The sequence below is a fragment of the Gossypium raimondii genome, chromosome 7, assembly GCF_025698545.1.
Source record: "Gossypium raimondii isolate GPD5lz chromosome 7, ASM2569854v1, whole genome shotgun sequence".
Lineage (NCBI taxonomy): Eukaryota > Viridiplantae > Streptophyta > Magnoliopsida > Malvales > Malvaceae > Gossypium > Gossypium raimondii.
In genome coordinates this window covers 35,737,030-35,753,708 of record NC_068571.1, presented here as the reverse complement: position 1 = coordinate 35,753,708, position 16,679 = coordinate 35,737,030, and the positions used below count along the sequence as shown (strand labels likewise).

The 16,679-nt window shown below is 35.0% G+C and overlaps 1 long non-coding RNA gene across 1 annotated transcript; it reads left to right on the top strand.

Annotated features, from left to right (window-relative positions):
* The first annotated feature begins 493 nt into the window (after window positions 1-493).
* On the top strand, window positions 494-16,102 carry LOC105793966 (uncharacterized). The gene is made up of 4 exons (XR_001133661.2): window positions 494-651; window positions 1,860-1,944; window positions 2,025-2,204; window positions 15,786-16,102. It is a non-coding gene; the product is annotated as an uncharacterized LOC105793966 (long non-coding RNA).
* The last annotated feature ends 577 nt before the right edge of the window (window positions 16,103-16,679 follow it).

The window sequence follows — 16,679 nt, the reverse complement described above, 5'->3', positions numbered from 1 at the left end:
TATGTTTTAAGTTAATAATATATTGTTAGTGTTAATTTGGACTTATTTTCTAGTGTTTTTTACTCATTGAAGGTTTGATAAAATATGGAGAAAGGATGGTTGGATTTATGTATGGAAGGGATTTTTTTGCTCCGCTAAAATATTTGTCTGATAGAGTGTGCGAATCATGTGAATAGTAGCAAACCAATGAAAAATTTGCCCTTTGGAGCACCACTAGAGGTGCTCATGGGCCAAGCGGCCTGGCCCGGCCCGGCCCGACGGCCCGTCCGAAAAATGGGAGGGTTTGGGTAAAAACATAGGCCCGAAATATGGCTTGGGCAAAAATCGAGGCCCGTTTAAAAAATGGGCCGGGCCTCGGGTAAAATTTTTTTGGCCCGGGCCCTGCCCGGCCTAGCCCGGTTTCATATTAAATATATATTTTTTTATTTCTAAAATATATTCTCCAATTCCCAAATATCCCAAATCCCAGTAAGTCAGTAACCCATTTCCCCCATTTCCCATTTCCCATTTTCGACGTTTCTCCCTAACCCTAAGCCTGTGCCCTCTTTCCATTTTTCTCAATTCGAATTCCCCTCCGGCAGCAATCCACCTCCGGTCCTCCACCAATCTACGACCAGACCTCCACGGCTCAACCCATTTCCAGAATCAAAGGTTAGAGCGAAGCTACAAACGTTGTTGCCTTACAGTTCCTTTTTTGTTTGATGTCTTTTCTGCTTAGTAGTTCAAAACCTTGTTTATAATCTATCGTTGTTGCCTTACTGTTGTTGCCTTACAGTTCCATTTGTTTAGTTGTTTATAATCTGTCGTTGTTGCCTTACTGTTGTTGCCTTACAGTTCCATTTGTTTAGTCGTTCAAAAGAATCAAAACCTTGTTGCTTCTTCCATCCACTGATTGTTGTACCAAGTGCCTGGTTTATAATCTGTCTTCTATTCTCTTTTAATTTCTCTTACTTTCTCTTATCTTAAATTTTATAATCTGGTTTATACCTTATTGCTTCTTTTTTATATTTGAAATTTTATATTCTGGTTTATAATCTGGTTTATACCTTGTTGCTTCTTTTTTATATCTGAAATTTTATATTCTAGTTTATAATCTGGTTTATACCTTGTTGCTTCTTTTTTATATTTGAAATTTTAAGCTCATTATAGTAGCAATTTTTTCTGGGAACGGTGGAAATCTGTCGTTGCTTCAAAGTATTCTATTGTTTCACTTGTCCCCAAACGAGATTTTAGTAATGGATGTTTACAGCTGGTGACCATGCTTGATTTCTGCAAATCTTGTTTGCAATATTGTTTTCATCCCTTTTATGGCTTTTATTAAATCAATTTGAGTTAATGCAATTTTGGTTGAATTTGCTTGTTTCTTCTTCTGCTCAAAAGCTCTAATTTGTCTTACAGTACTTCCAAGTTCCAAGTTAATTTCTTTCTTTCTTTTGCTACTTCCTCTATGCGATTTGCTTTTATTTTCTATTAAGTTGTTAAGAAAAACAAAAGTAAATGGTGGACAACATGTTCATTATTTATTAAGAATCAAAGCTTAGAGTGTAATACTACATCAATTCTAACATAATTTTTATAGATAACATGAAAGATATGCACTTTGTTCTTCAAATTCAAGGTTGCAACTTGCAATTACAATTGCTATTCTTCAATATATTATGCATTTTTGCATCTAAATGGACTTTATTAGTATTACTTTGTGACAAGTTTAATTTAGCTTACAATTTATATTTTGTTATAAAATTAAATATGTTGATGGATTAATGTATGAATATTATGGTTTGTTTTATTGCTAAATTCTCTACTTCTAGAAGACATCAATTTTTGAGGTTTGTTCACTTTGTCTTTGTTTTGTTCAGATGCAAATCTTATGAGAAGGCCAAAAAGAAGTTGACAATATTAGAGGCTCCAAATATTCTTACAATTGCATTGAAGAGATTTTAGGTACAACTTTCGATAAAGAATGTTATTTTGCTCTTTGTTCTTTGCAGATTCTTACAGTTTAAGTGTGTATTATGTTGCAGTCCTGTAAATTTGGAATGCTTAACAAAGCGGTTCGGTTCCCTAAGTTTTTGATATCATGAATATACAGGCTCTATGGAGTAGTGGTCCATTTGGATATCATGAATGCAGCATTTTCGGGTCCCTACTTGTGCTATGTTAAAAATGCTCAAAACAAGTGGTTTAAGATTGATGACAGCATGGTATGTTCTCTACAACTATCATCTACATGCCTTAAGCCGTTTCATTTGTTTACCGCATGCTTCTTTCCTCAATCTATGTTTTCATCTACATTATATTTTGATTTCCTACCTTTAATTTTTGAAATAGCATGTTTGGCTTGTTCTCCCTTAATTTAATGGGTTTTTTTCCCCATATGTAATGTTTTAGCTATAGTTTCCATGTTAATAATCATCGATTCTTTTAAATCCTTTGCTTTACAATCACTTAATTTTCCTGGGTAAAAGGAGTTGTACAAAAATACTCCCTAATGTTTTGAAATAAACCAAGGGTGACTTTGTATTCTTCCTTTTAATTTTGGACTGTATTAAACAATTTTTTTTCTAATGGCTTTTGAGACAGTGAAAAAGTTGGAAAATACTCCGGTTAGCATCTATTTTTGATATCTAAGTTGGAGGCATTTTATATTTTTCTGTCTGATGCACCAATCTGTAGGCCAAAAATGCTACCCTAAAGTACAAGATACTCAGTTTGAAAATATTCACTCAATTTCACCCGCTCATGTTTTGTCTTCATGTTACTCATTAATGTTATGTTTTAATTATGTTAAATCACCTCTCAAGTTTATTCGGTTAAAATTTCCAGAAAAAATTATAGAATACAAATGGCAAGGAAAAAACGGGTAGGGCTGGGCCGACCTCGGGCTTAGGATTTTTTCCCGGGCCGGGTCTGGACAAAATTTCAGGCCCATATTTCGGGCCGGGCCGGGCCTGAGCCTAGGTCAAGGGCCAAAATTTTTTTCTGGACTCGGCCCGGCCCATGATCACCTCTAAGCACCACGATTACCAAATAATTTGTAAGATGCAAATTGTGATAGGGGTACAAAAAAAGAGACCTAACCTCAAGAAAAGTGTGGGGAGTGGGGGAAGAAGAATAGACGCCAAAGCCTTCAAGCGTAAAAGATTGATGGAAATCATCAAAAGGCTCAATTTCTCCATCTATTTTCTTTCTTTTCTTTTCTTTTTCATGATTAATGTTTGTTTTTATTTCAAGATTTTTTTCAATTTCTCCATCAACTAAGCTTTATTTTCTAGGATTACAACGAAATCCATGTTTGATTAATCGAATGTTTTTCTGTTTCCATCTCATTTTATTCTCAATAAAGATTTGATGATTTACTCATTTTTGTTCTTTATTAATAATAGTTTAGCCAACTATTAATTTAACAAAACCTAAATAACTTCAAAAATTAGTTATAATTTTAGGTCCAAAATGAATAGCTCTTGATCTAAATTAGATGAATCAAATCTTGATTACAAATTAGGACAGGAATTTATTTGATTATCTTGAGCGACCATAAGTGGGGTTTGTTCTTGTAACACCCCATACTCGACCTGATCGCCAAGTTCGAGCTAAGGGATGCCACATTCGTTTCCGGAGCAACTACGATTAAATACAATTCAATACAACTATGAATACATACTAATATTTATATTACTCCTTTTGAATATGTTATACAATCATTTTTGGGTCTTATACGAGCTTACAAAAACTCTTTTACTTACTCGAGGTCGAATTAGGACCAGACTGTAAAGTATGTAAATTATCGGGTTGACGTCGCAACTTCAAGGGTTCTTTGTCGTAACACAACTCACTGACTTGATCTTGCTGCAATGTTAAGGGTCGGACATTGCAACATGACCGTTTGTTTGCAAATATCCAAATGGTACCTAACCAAAACATTCATCCCATTTAATGTATACTAAAACAACCAATTCGACATTCTAACCATTTCCGTATACTAAATTGCATACATTTGCATCATAATTACATATACATTACACATTCAATATATGACACTTTCACTATTTCAAACATCTAACCATTACAATAACATTTCTATTCAAAACATTCAATTGACAATTCAACATGTTTCCATTCTAAATTACTACCATTAAACTACTATGCCAAGTCCATCCACAATGACCCAAATTATATAGATAATTCAAGTTAACATAACTATTCAAACTTTCAATTTTACCATTTATAATGCGAAACTAACTGATACGAGATCAAAGGCCCGACAAATGCGTTCCAAACTAAATGGGACCATTCAGGAGTTTGTTAGCAAGGCCTTAGATGCGTACATGAAAGAATGGGAAAATTAAGATTTCAAATATTGGGAATCTTGGTCCAAGAAACCAAATCTTGCAGCCAAAGCGCATTGGATATCCGTTACGAGCATCAACGATTCAATTTCAGTAGGAGATGGATCACAAGCCCAAATTCTTGAAGGCAAGGCCAATAAGAAGATTCCAAGCCCAATCAAGAAATCCACCCATACTTAGTTGAAAATCAGGCCAAATTGTCAAAGTGGCCCAAGTTGTAAAGTTTTATTTTTATTTATTTATTTATTTATTTTTACTTAGTTTAATTTTTATGTAAATATTCAGGTCCCGAGTCCCAAATAAAGACCCTTGGCTGAATTTCCATATTAAAATAATTAGGAGTTTTTTATTTTAGTTTTCTAATTAGATTAGGACTAGTTATAAGGCCTATTTAAAAGCATGGTGGCCACCTTGTAAACAACTTCTCAATTATATCAAAATTTGATTTGTTTAAGTGCGAAATTCTCTTTGAGTTTTTCTCCAAGAATTCTCTCTTGGGTTTTCTTTAGAAGTTGTTTTAACAATCTTTTGATTGTGGGAGCCATCTTCACCTTCTTCTTGCCATTGATATTCTTTGGAGGGAGATTAGAGCCGTTTGAAGGAGTTGTGAGATCTTTCGGATTTCAAGGCTTCTTAGGACTTATCTTTTAATTTCTTCTTTGTCAATTCTTTCTTTATTTCGCTTGTCTGAATCTTTATCTAATTTATTTTCTGTTTTTATTGTGTTTTCAGCCTTTTTCTATCTTAAGGAATCATTAAAAATCCCCAATTTCTAGGGTTCTTCCATACTCTTTTGGGTGAAATCAGTTTGTCGAAATTTGGGGAAAACTATCTTGGTGTTCAATTGGGCGTAATCGCAATCTCCTTTAGGGTTTCAAGAATCCTTATTAACACTTATTTCTATTCACAATTTGATTCTTTCTTGATTTGGGATTTTATTTCAGATCTGGAAATTCAAAGTTCTAATCTTTTAATTTTCTGCTTCGTTTCGAGATCGATTGTTTAGGGTTTTCGTAGGAGTTTCCCATGACTTGGCAACTTGATCTTAGTCCGCGCAATCCCGTATCATTTGGTATCGATTTTGGGCGTTTTGGGTGTTCTTGGTTGATTTCTAAACCGATCTCAATTTTTTAAAGCATAAACAGCAGTTTTACCGGAAAAATTGTTGAAAAAATTCATTTAAGTGGGTAAACGTTGTCCAATTGATTTAAAATTTTACATACATATTTGTGGCACTGTGATTGAATATAAAAAATTAATCCATAAAAAATCAGTTAAAAAATCAAAAGATGAAATTCAATAAAATTTTAAAAAAGATTCAATGGGTTGAATTTGGTGCCCAAACTTTCCAGATCAAAAATTAAATATTTAAGGACATTCCAGATTTAATTTCATGATTTTTTGAGATCGGGAACACCTCGAACGAAGTTGTCAAGTTACTCGCAATTTTTCGGGTTTTCTTTTTCAAAGAATTTTATTGATTCTTAGTGTAGGTTTTCATTTGTTTGCCTTTATTCTTCCTTTACGTTATCTAACACCTTCTTGTTTCTTGTGTTAGTAGGATTTAAACGTGTGCACAACTTCTTCCTCGGTGCAACACGAAACAATTAGTGTCTCGTCAGTTTTTGGCATCCTAGTGCAAATTAGGATTCTTTGGTAGATCGGTTCATCCACTCTCTAATTGGTTGATATAAACTCTCCTAAAGGACTCACAAGACTGAATTCTAGCTCATTGAGAATTTAAAATTTTCTTTTTGAGTGATTAACAGTGAGGTTTGATAACTTTTATTTTTGAGTGTTGAGTGTTTATTTTTGCAGGTTTTTTGGAAAATGTCTAAAGATGACCATAATGATACACTTATGGAAGTCCAACAACAGTTAGACGGACACGCTGCTACAACCACACAAATAAATGCTACACTTCAAGCATTGAATACTACTTTGAATGAGGTACGAATGAATCAAGAACTTCAATATCGAGATCCAATCAGGGAAGATAGGGATAACCAGCCCCATAGGCGCGGCCCTCGACGTGTCCCTAGAATGGATGATGATTTTCATGATCGTGGACAACCTTCTTTGGCAAAACCAAAGTTCACAATTCCCCAATTTCGTGGTAAGAATGATCCAGAAGCTTATTGTGAATGGGAATCTAAGATTGAACTTATGTTTAGGTATTATAAATGTCCGGATGATGAAAAGGTAGCGTTAGAAACACTGGAATTTTCTGATTATGCATTAAGTTGGTGGACTCAACTTGGGGTAAACCGCCATCGGAATTATGAAGGTGAAATTTCGACATGGGATGAGTTGAAACAGATTATGCGTAAAAGGTTTATTCCACCTCACTACTATAGAGAAATTAAAACAAAGCTGAGAAGACTTATCCAAGGTAGTAGGACGGTGGATGAATATTTTAAAGAGATGGAGATGCTCATTCAGAGAGCTAATGTGGAGGAGGATGAAGAAACAACTATGGTTCGATTCATTGATGGTTTGAACAGCCGATAGCTAATACATTGAGGCTACAAACTTACATTGATTTGGAAGAAGCGATTCACAAAGCCATTGAGATCGAGCAACAATTAAAGGAACAAAGGTTTGGGTCCTTCTCTACTTCACAATATTACCGAGGTAACAATTCCAATTCTGATTTTAAGAGTTCAAAACCACATTTTGTTACTAATAAGTCTTCTTTGAGTAACAAGCAATCGATTGGAAAAAGGGCTTCGCTAAAACGCAAACACCTTCTAAGCAAATTTCAATTTAGGTGATTCGAGTGCGAAGAGGACTCGTGAGATTGAATGCTTTAAGTGCAAAGGCGTGGTCATTATAGTAGGGAATGCCCTAACACGAGATTACTTCTTCTAAAAGATAATGGTGAGTACACTTCGACTCGATAAAAGCAGATCCGGATATGCGAACTTGTAGATGGCGGTGATAATGGCGAAGAGTTGGTCGAACCACCAAACGAAGGGAACTTTGCTGATTTTTCGTGCCTTGTAGTTCGCCGAACACTTAACATCCAGATGAAAGATGATGACAACCAAATGACCAATATTTTCCATTCTCGGTGTTTTATTAAAGGTAACTTATGTTCAATCATTATTGATAGTGGGAGTTGCTCGAATGTAGTGAGTAGCTATTTGGTGGATTCTTTAAAGTTGCCTTGTACTAAACACCCTAAGCCATATCACCTTCAATGGCTTAATGAATGCTCCGAAGTCAAAGTTACAAAACAGTCCTTGGTCACTTTTAAGATTGGCAATTATGAGGATGAAGTATGCTGTGATGTGGTCCCAATGTATGCGACACATTTGCTTCTTGGACGTCCTTGGCAATTTGATCGTGATGTTACACACCAAGGTAAACTTAATCGATACTCCCTTGTATTTAAAGGTAAGAAATTCACTTTTGCTCCTTTAAATCCTACTGATGTATACAAAGATCAATTGAAGATGATAAAATTTTGTGAGGGGGTAAGGGAGAAAGAGCAAATACAAAAGACAGAGAGAAAAGAGGCTAATAGTAAAAAAAGTCAAAATTTAAAAAGCCCAAAGGTGAGTGAATCAACAAGTGGTAAAATGAGCGAAAAAATTCTTTTGGCAACAAAAAAAGATGTGAAGAGAGCCCTACTCAATAAACAGCCTTGTATCCTTGTGAGGTTTAGGCAAAATTATTTATCTTTATCTAACGTTAACGAAAATTTACCTAGTGTGTTTCAATCTCTTTTCCGGATTATGAGGATGTTTTAGTGAGGCCCTAAAGGTTTACCACCTTTACGAGGATTGAACATCAAATTGACTTAGTACCCGGAGCTTCGATTCCGAATCGACCAGCCTATAGATGCAATCCTGAGGAGACAAAAGAATTGCAAAGGCAAGTTGAGGAGTTACTAGACAAAGGGTACATCCGTGAAAGCCCAAGCCCTTGTCTTTGTTCTGTCTTATTGGTGCCAAAGAAAGATGGTATCGTTTAGTATGTGTGTTGATTGTCGCCCAATCAACAAAATAACTAAAGTATTGACATCCAATTCCTAGACTTGATGATATGCTTGATGAATTACATGGTTCAATTATATTTACAAAATTGATTTAAAAGCGGTTATCATCAAATTCGAATGAGGAAGGGATGAATGGAAAAGCGACCTTCAAAACAAAATTTGGATTGTATGAATGGTTAGTTATGCCTTTCACCTTACTAATGCACCCAAGACATTTATGAGATTAATGAATCATGTTTTAAGGCTTCACTTGGGTAAATTTGTAGTAGTTTATTTTGATGACATTTTAATTTACTCAAAGACATTAGATGATCATGTTTTCCATGTTCGAACCGTTTTGAATATTCTACTGCTGAAAGATTATTTGCCAACCTTGATAAATGCACATTCTTGTGATAAACTAATATTTTTAGGTTTCATAGTTAGTGCTCAAGGTATTCATGTCGACGAGGACAAAGTCAAGGCAATTAAGGAGTGGCCGACTCTAAATCGGTAATGAGGTGAGATCTTTCCATGGTTTAGCTAGTTTTATAGGCGATTTGTGAAAGATTTCTCTACTATTGCTGCCCATTGACAGAGGTTATAAAGAAATCGTTGGGTTTCAAATGGGGTGAAACCCAAGAAAAGGCCTTTCAAACTCTAAAAGCTAAGTTATGTTCTGCTCCTTTGCTTAAATTACCTGATTTTGCTAAAACTTTTGAACTTGAGTGTGATGCTTCAGGAATTGGAATAGGCGCCGTTTTAATGCAAGATAAGCAACCTATTGCTTATTTTAGTGAGAAATTGAATGGTGCACAGTTAAACTATTCAACTTATGACAAAGAACTCTTGGCATTGGTTCGTGCACTTCAAGTATGGCAACATTATTTGCTGCCTAAAGAGTTTGTCATACGCACAGATCATGAATCCCTTAAATGGTTAAAGGGACAAGGTAAGTTAAGTAAAAGACATGCCCGATGGGTAGAATTCATTGAAACATTCCCTTATGTGATACAATATAAAACATGTAAAGATAATGTAGTTGCAGATGCTTTGTCTAGAAGATATACTTTAATAACTACATTGAATGCTAAAGTCTTAGGGTTTGAACATATTAAGGAGCTATATGATGATGATGCTGATTTCGGCCATATCTATAGGAATTGTGGACATACTACTTTTGAAAAATTTTATCTTGTAGATGGCTTTCTTTTTCGTATAAACAGGTTATGCATACCAAAGTGTTCCATGAGAGACTTATTGATTCATGAGGCCCATAGTGGGGGTTTGATGGGACATTTTGGAGTGGCCAAAACACTAGACATCTTGCAAGAACACTTCCATTGGCCACATATGAAAAAGGATGTTGAAAAGGTATGTTCCAAGTGCATTACATGCAAACAAGCAAAATCTAAGGTAATGCCTCATAGCCTTTACACTCCTTTACCGATTCCTACTTCACCTTGGGTAGATTTATCCATGGATTTTATTCTAGGTTTGCCTCGAAATAAGAAAGGAAGAGATAGTATATTTGTTGTTGTTGACAGGTTTTCAAAGATGGCACATTTTATTTCTTGTCACAAAACAGATGATGCTACACATGTGGCAGACTTATTCTTTAAAGAGGTGGTAAGACTTCATGGCATCCCTAAAACAATTGTTTCTGACAGAGATGTCAAATTCCTTAGCCACTTTTGGAAGGTATTGTGGGGTAAGCTTGGTATTAAATTACTTTATTCCACTACATGTCACCCCCAAACTGATAGCCAAACCGAAGTAGTTAATCGGATCTTAGGGACTTTATTACGATCTGTTATGGGAAAGAACATTAGAAATTGGGAAGAATGCCTACCATTTGTTGAATTTGCATATAATAGATCTATTCATTCTACAACTGGTTATTCTCCATTTGAACTTGTTTATGGTTTTAACCCACTAACAGTACTTGATCTTGCGCCATTACCACTGGAACACATTGTTAATTTAGATGGTGAACAGAAAACTGAGTTGGTGAAATCCTTACATGAGAAGGCTAAGCAACGAATAGCCAAAACAAATGATGCCAACACCAACAAAGCAAACAAGGGGCGCAAACGGGTTGTCCTAGAACCCGGAGATTGGGTTTGGGTCCATATGAGGAAAGAACGATTTCCTGCAAAAAGAAAGACCAAGTTGGACCCAAGGGGCGATGGGCCTTTCCAAGTACTCAAGAGGATCAACGATAATGCCTATAAAATTGATCTACCTGGTGAGTACAATGTAACTTCCACTTTTAATGTGGCTGACTTGTCCCCATTTGATTTTTCAAATTCGAGGTCGAATCTTTTTGAGGAAGGGGGAATGATACGAGATCAAAGGCCCGACAAATGCGTTCCAAACTAAATGGGACCATTCAGGAGTTTGTTAGCAAGGCCTTTGATGCGTACATGAAAGAACGGGAAAATTAAGATTTCAAATATTGGGAATCTTGGTCCAAGAAACCAAATCTTGCAGCCAAAGCGCATTGGATCTCCGTTACGAGCATCAACGATTCAATTTCAGTAGGAGATGGATCACAAGCCCAAATTCTTGAAGGCAAGGCCCAATAAGAATATTCCAAGCCCAATCAAGAAATCCACCCATACTTAGTTGAAAATCAGGCCAAATTGTCAAAGTGGCCCAAGTTGTAAAGTTTTATTTTTATTTATTTATTTTTACTTAGTTTAATTTTTATGTAAATATTCAATCCCAGAGTCCCAAATAAAGACCCTTGGCTGAATTTCCATATTAAAATAATTAGAAGTTTTTTTATTTTAGTTTTCTAATTAGATTAGGACTAGTTATAAGGCCTATTTAAAAGCATGGTGGCCACCTTGTAAACAACTTCTCAATTATATCAAAATTTCATTTGTTTAAGTGCGAATTCTCTTTGAGTTTTTCTCCAAGAATTCTCTCTTGGGTTTTCTTTAGAAGTTGTTTTAACAATCTTTTGATTGTGGGAGCCATCTTCAGCCTTCTTCTTGCCATTGATATTCTTTGGAGGGGAGATTAGAGCCGTTTGAAGGGAGTTGTGAGATCTTTCGGGATTTCAAGGCTTCTTAGGACTTATCTTTTAATTTCTTCTTGTCAATTCTTTCTTTATTTCGCTTGTCTGAATCTTTATCTAATTTATTTTCTGTTTTTATTGTGTTTTCAGCCTTTTTCTATCTTAAGGAATCATTAAAAATCCCCAATTTCTAGGGTTCTTCCATACTCTTTTGGGTGAAATCAGATTGTCGAAATTTGGGAAAACTATCTTGGTGTTCAATTGGGCGAAATCGCAATCTCCTTTAGGGTTTCAAGAATCCTTATTAACACTTATTTCTATTCTCAATTTGATTCTTTATTGATTTGGGGATTTTATTTCAGATCTGGAAATTCAAAGTTCTAATCTTTTAATTTTCTGTTTCGTTTCAGATCTGATTGTTTAGGGTTTTCGTAGGAGTTTCCCGTGACTTGGCAACTCGATCTTAGTCCGCGCGCAACCCCTGTATCACTAACTCAAAACCTAGGTACATGTCATATATCAAAACGAAAGGAAAAAAATGATATTGAATCAAGTGTTGAGACTTCAAGATCCACCTAAACATGCGTACGGAATAAACAAATTGTACGCTGACTAATAAAACTTTGTGGTACTTTCATGATTCAAGTCACAAAATAAGCATATGTACTATAAGAACCCAATCCATATATGCCACAATTCAACCAAATAAATTTGCATATTCAATATTGAAATATCATTCTCATACACCATTTTATTTGACAATCAAACTAACATTTTATGCCATCCTTTCTATTCACAAAGATGCTAACATATCTAATTCAATTGCATACATATACATTCATGTATCAATATGATAATTAATCTCATTTTCATTTAATGATTTTCTATCATTTATTTTAAGATTCAATTCTCTTTCTCGAGTCTATTGACTTATTCAACTTCGATTCGACCTCTAGGGCTCGTTTAAACTTATTCGTATGGTCTTTCACATGTTGTCATTTTTCACATATCACGTATATACAAGCATAATAATTGAATCTCATTCATCTCGTTTATCGTGTTACCAATTCATATTTTTATAACCCTATTAACTAGACACGGACTTAGAACGGATACATGGATCTAATACTATATCACCCTGGGTTGCCCAACAACAATGACTACTGAAACTATAACATTCCATACCCGGCCTAGACGCCAGGCTAAATACCGAGATGCCACACCACCGGCTCACGTCGATTCCATTGTAATTATTAGAGTTGAAATACATACAGTTTCATTTTACTTTAATTATTCTAGCATTTATGAGAATATCAAGTAATGCAAGCTTAGTTTAGCGTTTAATTATACTAACATACAACAAACAAACATAAAATGTACATATCTCGAACATTGGACCACTTAGCAAATTTTTTCCAAAAATGTTACGTAGGTTTTGATACTGCCTCTATGGTATCGATATATCCTTTAAGTAGTATTGATACCACCTAGAAAATCGATACCAAACTAGCATACTATTTCTCGCCAAATTTTAAAACATCAGAAAATATCAGTACCTTTCGCAACGTATCGATAATTACACCATGAGTATCGATACTCGGTACAAGGTATCAATACCAAATTAATATTCTAACTCCCTGCACTTTTGAAAATACAGAGGTATCGTTCTAAAAGCCTTAATATTGATACTTCTGCTTCAGGTAACAAAAATTCAGCATATATGAGCATTTAAATAATTGAAACTTAGTGCTTAAACATCATGCTTCATTCACCTAGTCACATCTACACTAAAATGTCTAGACAATAAACCAAACACCATGCCCAAGTTCACAAGCTTCCCAAACATACCCAAATAATCCCCAATACGTCTTAATAAACATATATAAAATCTACCACATTGGCCTGTCACATTGCCTTTATTCCCCCCAAACATAAATAAGCATAGAATACCTACTAATAGAAGCTAAATAATCGGCTTGGATCACTCTCTTGAAGGCCACATCGCTCACACCGGTACTACTTACCTGCAATGGTTAAAAAGGAATGGGTGAGCTTAACAAGCTTAGTGAATACTCAGAATAACCATTACGCAAACAAGTCGTCATGCATCAACCAATTAACTTATAACATTTTTCCACAACGTCTTTAACTAAGTGTCATGATTCACATATTTAGTCATATTCCGTGCATTCTTTTACACCTTATTTATACAAACGTTTAAGCATACATATATCAATTTTTTGACACACATCAATCACATAGAAGCATATATAATTACATTTAGTCAGATTAGTCACAGTGTATGATAATTTGGCTCTTGAGTTTCTGAAACATAAAATGGACTCTATCACCATACATCAAATACACGGATCTCCAACACACCACACAAACTCGTAGAGTCAAACATATCCTATAAGCGAAGTATATAGCTAACGTTCTCTAACACACCACACATGCATATCTCAGTGAATGAAGCTCGACTCACATTCCCTTATCTCTCCAAAATTGTCTCTAGGCCTCAACGCCCCAAATAACACAATTTCAAATAAGTGAGTACTCATAATCCTATGGCATGCCAACTATACCCAATGGTTTCATTAAATCACAATGCCAAAATATATTTAATGTCATCAAATATTACTTACTGATTATTCACATGTATTCACCATATAATCATATCATTAATACATTATGCACACTATCACATGGCATGAATAACATACTGTAACGACCCGTTTTTAGTGAAATAGGAATAGTGGTTTTGGGACCACAAATTTGATGTTAAAAAATTTATTTTTATATTATTTTAATACCTACATCATGGTAATATGATAGTATAAAAATTATGTTAAGAAATTTTACCGTTTGGATGCTCAATTTGTGAAAAATGACTAAATTGCATAAAGTGTAAAAGTTGTGTTTATTAGCTAAAAGTGTTAAATAGCTATACAAATTTAAAGTGGAGGTACTTATATGGTAATTAGACCATTAAAGGTGACAGTGAATATGCATGGATTGGTAATTGAGTAATTTTTAAAGTTAGGTAAGGGTAATTTGGTAAAAAGGCAATTAAATGTAAAATAAACAAAAATAAGCTATCATCTTTCTCTCATTCTCTTTGTGCTGGCCAAATATCACCATTAGAGGGGAGAAATATTTTGTTAAAGCTTTTTCCTTTGCATGTAAGTGAAAACTCAACCCGTTTTTAATGATTTTTATGTTTTTGGAATCGTTATAGCTTACCCTCACTAACTAGGGGACTAATTTGCAAAAATATTGAATAGTTTGATATTTTCCATTGATGAATATAATAGGTTTTTGATGTTTAATGAAAGAAAATGAATCTTTGTTGTTAGTTGAACAACTTTTGTTAAGAGATTTGTAATGAAATTGTCAAATAGGGGCTAAATTGAGAAATGTGAAAATTGTGTGTTAAATGTGTGAAATTGTGAAATGCATGGGCTTATATAAGTGTATATGAAATTTGGCTAGGCTTGGTTAGGGGCGAAATTGCATGTTTTTCATTTTACGAGTCTAAGGACTAAATTGTAAAGAAGTCAATAGTATAGTAGACAAATGATAATTTTTCCATAATATGAATTTTGGATTGATTTGAGTAAAATGTAAATTAAATTAGTTAAATTTGATTATATAGATCAAGAAAAGCAACATTCAGATTTAAATCGGGGAAAAGACAAAGCAGTTGACTAATCAATCAATTTTCCTCCGTATTAATTCAAGGTAAGTTCGTATGTTAATAAGCATTAAATTAAATGTGTTTTAAATGCTTTATTATTATAATTGTGATGATACGACTCCACGAAAATATTCGACGAAGTTTCGACGACATAAGGATTCCGGTTGAACTTTAGGAATAAATAAGATATAAATGACATGTCATTAGGGGTTATCGTGTTTTTGGGTGATGGTCTCGTACGTCCTACCGGTGGCTGAGTTTCCTGCATGTGTTGCGATTACTTTACAGCTTGTATGAGCAGCACCGTGTAGCTACGTCTTGACTGACAATTTGTGTGAGCAGACCCAATGATGGCTTGAGAGTGAGCGTCTATATGATATATGAGATAGAGGTGGTTTTGTCCACGTATTGGCACTCAGTGTGTGAGATACCCGAGTATCCGGTAGTATTCCAAATGGTTCAACGGGCATAGTGATGAAACGAAGTTATACAAGTTTGATACGAACTAGTACAGGTATTCATGTGAAATACGGGAAGTAATTCATAATTGATGTATTTATACATGGCTAACATGATTGTGAATTATGTTTTAGGCTTTGGGCCAATTGGAGTTAAAATATGCCTTAATTTTTGTTTACCTAAATCATGGTTGATTTGGTAAGTTGTATTTATTAGTTATACGAACTTACTAAGCTTAATTACTTACTCCATTTTATTTTTCGTGTTTTATAGTGATTCGGGAGCTCACTCGGTTGGGAGTTGTCAGAGACTGCCTCACACTATCAAACTCTTATTTTGGTACTTGGGATTTTATATTTTGGTTAAATGACATGTATAGGTGTTTTGGCTAATGTAGCCTATATGTTTTGTTGTGTATTTAGCCATTTGATTTGGCTTGAATATGGTATATGTTTTGTTATGTAAATGACCTTATGAGATGTGGTGTAAAATGGTTATGTGAATGCTTTGTTTGTGATTTGGTATTTTGGGTACCAAATGGTTGAAGTTAAGATGTAATATGTATGCTTAGTTTTAGGCACAATGCCTCATATAGGTGATGACCATCTAGGCACATTTTGGAAGCATATTTTGATAGGTTATAAATGGTCAATGGATGTGTTTATGGATATCATGTTGTATGTGTGGATATTACATGTTATAAACTTGATATTGGTTGGTTTTGAATGCTTGTTTAGGCCATAGTTGTATGTACGTTGTTGAGCTTAGGTTGGTACCACATTGGGTGAGAAATATGGCTTGGAAAATGGCATGTTTTTGTCCACACGGGTAGAGACACAGGCGTCTATCTCAAACGTGTGTGACACACGACCAAGTGAAACGGTCGTGTATCCCCTGATACTTCTATAGAAATCAAGTCAGTAGCTTCACACGGCATAGCACACGGGCATATGGCTTGGTTGTGTGATACAATTCAGTATACCCTCTAGTTTTCACACGGCCTGGCACACGGGCGTATGGGTTGGCCGTGTGACCCAACTCAGTGAGTTACATAGGGTCAGACACGGGCTGGGACACGGTCGTATGTCCCCATTTCAAATGCCTACACGGCCTGAGACACAGACGTGTCTCTTGGCTATGTGAGACACACGGCCTGGCACACGGGCG